Source organism: Daphnia pulicaria, chromosome 1, assembly GCF_021234035.1.
Source record: "Daphnia pulicaria isolate SC F1-1A chromosome 1, SC_F0-13Bv2, whole genome shotgun sequence".
In the NCBI taxonomy this organism is placed as follows: Eukaryota; Metazoa; Arthropoda; class Branchiopoda; order Diplostraca; family Daphniidae; genus Daphnia; species Daphnia pulicaria.
This window is the reverse complement of record NC_060913.1, coordinates 7,343,626-7,349,991: the sequence shown is the minus strand read 5'-3', so window position 1 is coordinate 7,349,991 and position 6,366 is coordinate 7,343,626.

Below are 6,366 nucleotides of genomic sequence, written 5' to 3'. Positions count from 1 at the left end.
ACCCGAGAAGAGGGTAAAGAAAAAGGGCTGTCCCAAGGATTCATTAACTCTCTCTAGAAAGCCAGGAGGGTAAAAAAAATAAAGAACCTAAACCATTAAGTTGAGCATTTATACTCTCGATGGTAGCTCTCTTCCAACTCGGCAATTCCCAGCAAACTGTAAAATATGGAGCCGTAAAATAAGATAAAAAGGGCCTCGGCTCGGCTGTTTGTCTCCTAATGGCGAATGAAAAGCAACAGCATTTCGACGTCGCCAATCCATCAATTGGCCAAAATAGTTGCGAGAGAGAGAGAGAGAGAGAGAGACTGAAATGTCGCCATTTGAAGGATAAACAGAGAGGCCTATTAGCAACTTATGAACTCGGAAAGTTGACAGTTTCGTTTCGACCAGTGATGGACGAGCGTGGGGCCACTCGTCGCGGCGCGTAACGCATACATTTATGCACATAACACACTGGCCGTCGATTCCGGAATGAGGAAGCACAAAATGCGATGGGGTCACAGAGGTCGGGAAAGAAAAGGGGGCGGAAGAAGGAGAAAGAAGAAGACGCGTGCTGTTGGTTTTTAACTTCCAGCACGGACCGAAAAAAAAAAAGATGACGGACATGCCAAAATCTGAATGGACCCCACGCGCCATCTGTTGACCTATCCTCTGGGCAGAAGGGGGAAATTCAAAAAAGTTGAAATGGGGTGGACATTTTTAATTTTCGCGAAGATATTTCCGGTCATTCCTTTCGTTGTTTGGGGGGGATTTTTTGGCCAGCAGTGTCGAGTGTTATTTGAATCTTTTCGCATTGATGTAACCTCGTTTGACCCCTTTTAAAACACACAAACAGGGTCTTTCTCGTAGAAGAAGAAAAGGAGATGGACCGATGACAAACGTGCCGGAAGTTATCGACTTGTATACATATACACAACAGACATACGCGCTCCATGTGTGTGTGTGTGTGTTGTTTTCATCGCGAAAAAATCGCCAGGCAGAAAAGAAGAAGAAAACAAAAAAAGAATCAAAAGTTTTACTTAGAATTCGCTCGAGGAATTTTATTTTTTCGCCATAAGAAAAACAAAAACACAAAAGAGTTCTACACAGAACTATAACAGACAGATAGAAATGGTTGGCGCGGTTACAAAAGTATTGATCGATCCGTTGTGTGCACTCGGAAAAACCTTATAAAGCTTTTATTTCTTTTCCTTTTTTTTATTATTTTTTCGCCCTCCTTTATTACATCTATACTGATTGACCTCGCCCCTGCTACTATACTGTACTATACTGTACTATACTACACGTTTCCTACGCTACGCTCTCACAACTAGTAGAGCGTGTAGCGTTCTCCGCTTGTCCATAGAGAAAATGATTTTTTGGGTTTTGGTTTTGGTTTTCACTCAAAATGTTTTTTCTGGGAAGAATCCGATTCGATCCTTTTGGGTTGTGTCATGCAAATGGAGGAGTATCAATTGTTGGTAGAAATGCGATCGAGATGAGGTACGAGCGAGAGCAACGCGATATGTATGAGCCACTTTTGGGTTATTAACTTTTGTATTTTTTTTTCGAGGGCTCAGTTTTGAAGAGAACAATTGTATATCATCGGGATTGGCCTTTTCCTCGAGTGCTGTTTTTTTCTTTTTTTCTTATTTGGTTGGGAATTTTTTTCCGACGTCCATATTGGTCGGGAGCGGTTTGGACGCCGCCAGCCGATTGGCCCAACGGTTCTTGCGCCATGTCTCTCTCTCTCTCTCTCCCATTTTTTGTTGTTTTGTTAGAGGCCCAGATGCAACAGAGAGGAAGAAGAATAGAGAAATAAAAAGTCTCTCTCGTCTGGCGTCGCTTTTTCACCCTCCCACTCCTCCCTCTCCTATCCCGAAAGGAACGGGGAGAGCCAAAAGAGAAAGAACAAAAAAGTGACACAAAAGAAAATATATATCGGTCTAGGAGCGCAACAGAAGCCAGCGAGGGACTGCGATGAGCAAGAGTGGGTGGTGCGAGAGGGTGGTGATTCACAGCCCACTGACGTATCGAATGATAAGCTCCCACCAATCCTCCTCCTCCCTCCCTCCCTCCCTCCCTCCCTCCTCCCAACGTCCAGGCAAGCAAGCAGAAAGAGAGAAATCATATAAAGAAAATGTAATCATATATCCTCCTATATAAATATCTACATGTCTATATGCGTGCCCTCCTCTCTCTACCACCTCCTCCCCGTTTCCTCCCTCCGACGGCAAAAATATTACAGAGCCCAGACAAGGCCATACACATATATATAGAGAGAGAGATCTAAATGCTTTACTGACCATAGGTCTCTCTTATTCTTTTTCCCCCCTCACAACTGATCCTCTTGGTCAAAGATATCGTTCCTTTTCTTTTTCTCTCTTGTCCGACAGATCTAGTTCGCCTCTCTTCTTCTTTTTTCTATGTATAGATAGATATTACTATATCTATGACCAGTTTTTCGGTCGAACAATAACAATAATGGCCGCACGTGGAGCACGCGAGAGATAGCGGGAGCCAGAGAAAACAGGACTTGGACGTTTATTTTTTTGGATTTTTCACGATTAGACCGACCGGTTATTCATTTGGGCAAATCGACTCGGCGATTGAATTACTTTGGCTGGCTATTCAACCGCCGAATCGAGGGTAGACACGTGTGCCGTGTAATAATAACACGTTCATTGACAAAAGAAGGAAAACTATAACGTTTCTCTCGTGTGGAATATCCGGTGCGATATTTTTTGAGAAAATAAAATAAAAAAAAGGCCAGTGGGTTGAAAAGGAACCGGTAGCAGTTTTTCTTGGACAATAAGAAAAGTCAACCGTCGGCGGACAAAAATATATGTGTCGAACAATAAGAAAAGAAGGAGGACAAAAAATGTTGGCCTTTTCTTATATTTCTCGGACAACAATGGACGGAAGAGTTGTGCGACGTGTTACGAGGAGCCGATACACAAGAAAAAGTCTAGAAATTGTAACTTGTAGGGACACGACCAGGTGAGAGGTAAGATGTACAAGAACATTTTTTAGCTCCAAAACTGATACATAAAACTAGGTATATACAGCCATACAGGCGACGACGACCACTAAACTATTTCGTTAAAGAATAGAAAAATTCCGGTTTTTGACTCTTTTTAAAAAGGGGGGAAGTTGTTCGAACAGTCGTAAAAATCTTTTCGTTACTAGAAAATCAAATACTACACATTTTCGAATTATTTGACTATTTTCAAAGTTGGCGCGATTTTGATGAGATTTCGATGCTGCGCAATCTATTTTTAAAAAAGAATGCGGGCACGAGAAAAGAGTTTCCCCGAAAAAAGGGGAGGTCCTTATACGTTATGGGGGATGTTTTCGCGAAAAAATAAATAATAAAAGAAAAAAGTATCTCCTCGCAAGAGAAGAGAGAGAAAAAAAAAGGGGGGAAGGGAAAGGCCGAGGAGGGTCGCCGGATGAGGTCGTCAGTTGCAACCCGGACGAAGGCTCAAACGGAAGCCATTGAGGATCGCCAACTTCCTCACTTGCACCGGCTCTTATCATTCATTTTTTTAAGTTTGGCGTGTCTAGTGTCTATCTCTCGAGTGTTTCAATTTTTCTTCGAATATCTTTGAATTTGGCGGGTAAGAAAAACATTTTTGAAAATGACTTTACACTCAAAAATCGTTTGCGAATGGGAAAATAAGATTTTAAAAGTGGAAAGTAGCGATCCGGCGGTGCGGAACGAATTGGCGACATTTGCAACTTCTGTTTGACGACCTTTTTCAAAAAATCCTGACCCTTTCCGCGTATGTGAATTACTTTTATTTCATCTTCCCAAGCTGATAGCCAAGACGTCCAAGTACTATGCACTTAGACTGGGTCCCATTTTTAAGTACTGGACGGTTAAAGTTAACGACCCATTTTGATGTAGGTCCATCTAGAGTCCGATTCGAGTTTCAACCAATACCCATTGACCCCGTAGGCCAGAGATGCTGGGAACGCTGGCCTTAAAAATGTGTATACTACCTCTTTTCGCCTAGCTATTCCACTCAACTCTGTCGTCCGTTGATGGCTTTATGGCCGGCCAGCACCCACCTAAACATGTGAGAAAAATTCGCCCAAAAAAGAAAAAGAAATTCGCAAGTTCAGCTTTTTTTCCAACAGTTAACCCAATTCCCACAGTTATTGGGAATCGATGGGAACGCAGCCCAGGGAAAAATTATAGCGCTACGCTCGTCTAAATCCACATTCACACACACGAGTAAAAAAATAAGATTTATACCCAGTTAAATCGCGGAGGGCAAAAAAATAAAAATAATTTTTCAGGAATTTTGTATCTCGAATGGGGTTATAAGGAACATGTCGGAAACAATTCAATCGAGCTGATAGATAGAAGATAGGCCTTTCTCTCTCTATGTGTACTATACAGCACGTTGTTTAGAGAGTGACGATAATGTTGATTTGATCGCTGGGCGAACGTGACGAGACCAATTCCCAACAATAAGGATAGAAGAAAAGCGCAGCGCAGTCCTGGGGATATATTATTATGTTGCCCATATAATACGAGCCGGCCGTATATACGTATGTGTGTAGGCCTGTAATGTGTTTTATCTTCAGTGCCCATCTGCTACCCGGAAAAAAAATATAAAAATGTCCACCGAACGGGCAAATAAGAGACCTCCCTCTAGGGCGGTCATATCAAGTGATGCGGTGCTCAATGAATAAATGCTGTAGACTCCATGCACACGATGGCAATCTCCTAGCTATCGTTTTCTCTCTACTGGAAAATGAATAGAAAAATCATTACAAGAGCACAAAACATTATATCTCTCACATCTCCCCCTTTTATATTCGAAAATTGGGTGTAATGAGATCGTTAACTTCCGCATCATTTTGTTTTTTTTCGCGCGAAAAAATCAAAATTCAAATCCAAATTTCTCGTCTTTTCCCAGAAAAACTATTAGAATGAAATTGTTTAAGCCAGGAAAGTTCGTTCCGTCGACATCTGGAATAAAAAGTCGATGACCTGACAAGGTCACCGCGTTGGTTACAACCAAACAAAATAAAAAATAAAATAATAACGAAACATTTTTGGCGAGTTTTCAGCGTAGAGGGGGAGGTCGATAGCCTCTCTGATGTCCACACACACACAAACAGAAAATTGTTCATATTTCTCTATATATAGCATACAATGGTGGGTCCGCGCGCCTTATATTATTTGTCTTGATCCGTTTTTCCGCTTTTGCATTGATCAGAGCGAGCGGCTACTACTGGATGGCTCGCGCCGAGCAAGAACTCGTGCTGTTCGGCGCTCTGACTCATTCAAACCGATTTCTCTCCCCTCCACGCACAAGTCCACACCACTCAAGAGAGGGGGGAGGAAAGGCCAAAAAGGGGCCCCGCAACGAAAAATGTGTTTATTTAAAGGGGGAGAAGAAGTAAAAAAGAAGAAGAAAAAAAGTGAAAAAATAGAAATAATTTTTATTTGATGCGCTTGCGCGCCGACCTGACTCTCTGTTCTTGTTTGCATCTCTTTTTCCCCCCTTCACGTGATTAGAATACATTGGCGCGTTCTAATGTGTCCACACGCGCTCATTGGGTCCGGTTGAAGAGGACGGCCAAAAGAATTGAAAAAAAAAGGGTTGCAAAAAAAAGGGTTCGTTATTTGGTAAGGCACGAGCTAGGTCAATAAGAACGATTGATTTAATTTAATTTAAAATCTCGCGGATATATATATCATCGCTTGACTATATTTACGGTGGATTATTGATAGGCCTCTTTTCCCTTTCTCCCGCTTTCTCCGTGTCTTTAAGATTATATCTTCAACGGGATGTCTGTGTGGGATTGGTGCTTCTTTCTCTCTTGGCAGTCTTTATATAGAGAAAGGCCTGATGGTTAAAACCACTAGGCCACTTGACAATGAGTTGTGACTCTTTTCGATAAATAAATAGAGCATCATTGTCACGGGATTCGGCTGCCTGCCCAAGACAGAACCCGTGCCGCATGTTCACTCGAATGACTTGGCTTTTTCAATTAGAAAGACGTTACCAGCCCAGCAGCCAGAGAAAAACAAAAAAGAAATCCAAAATAATAAAACGAGGAAGTGTCGGCTGCCAGTGCAGGTCCCTCTCGGTCGTAAAATGTTGCTGCACTTTATTCAAAGTGTTTCAAAATTCAAATATTCATGATTGTTTACCCACAAAGTTGTGAGGTACAAAACAAAACAAGCCTGATCTGCAGTCGTCCTCCGAATGAGTTATTTTAAATTAACTGAGTCAACAAAAATGGCTTAAAGAGAACAGTTCAAGTCAACGGCAAAGCTCTGGAATAATCGTACTTCGTATTACGTCACGATTGACGCTACCAATAGTCAAAAAAGAAGAATATGAGATCAGTTTGTCCTACCTT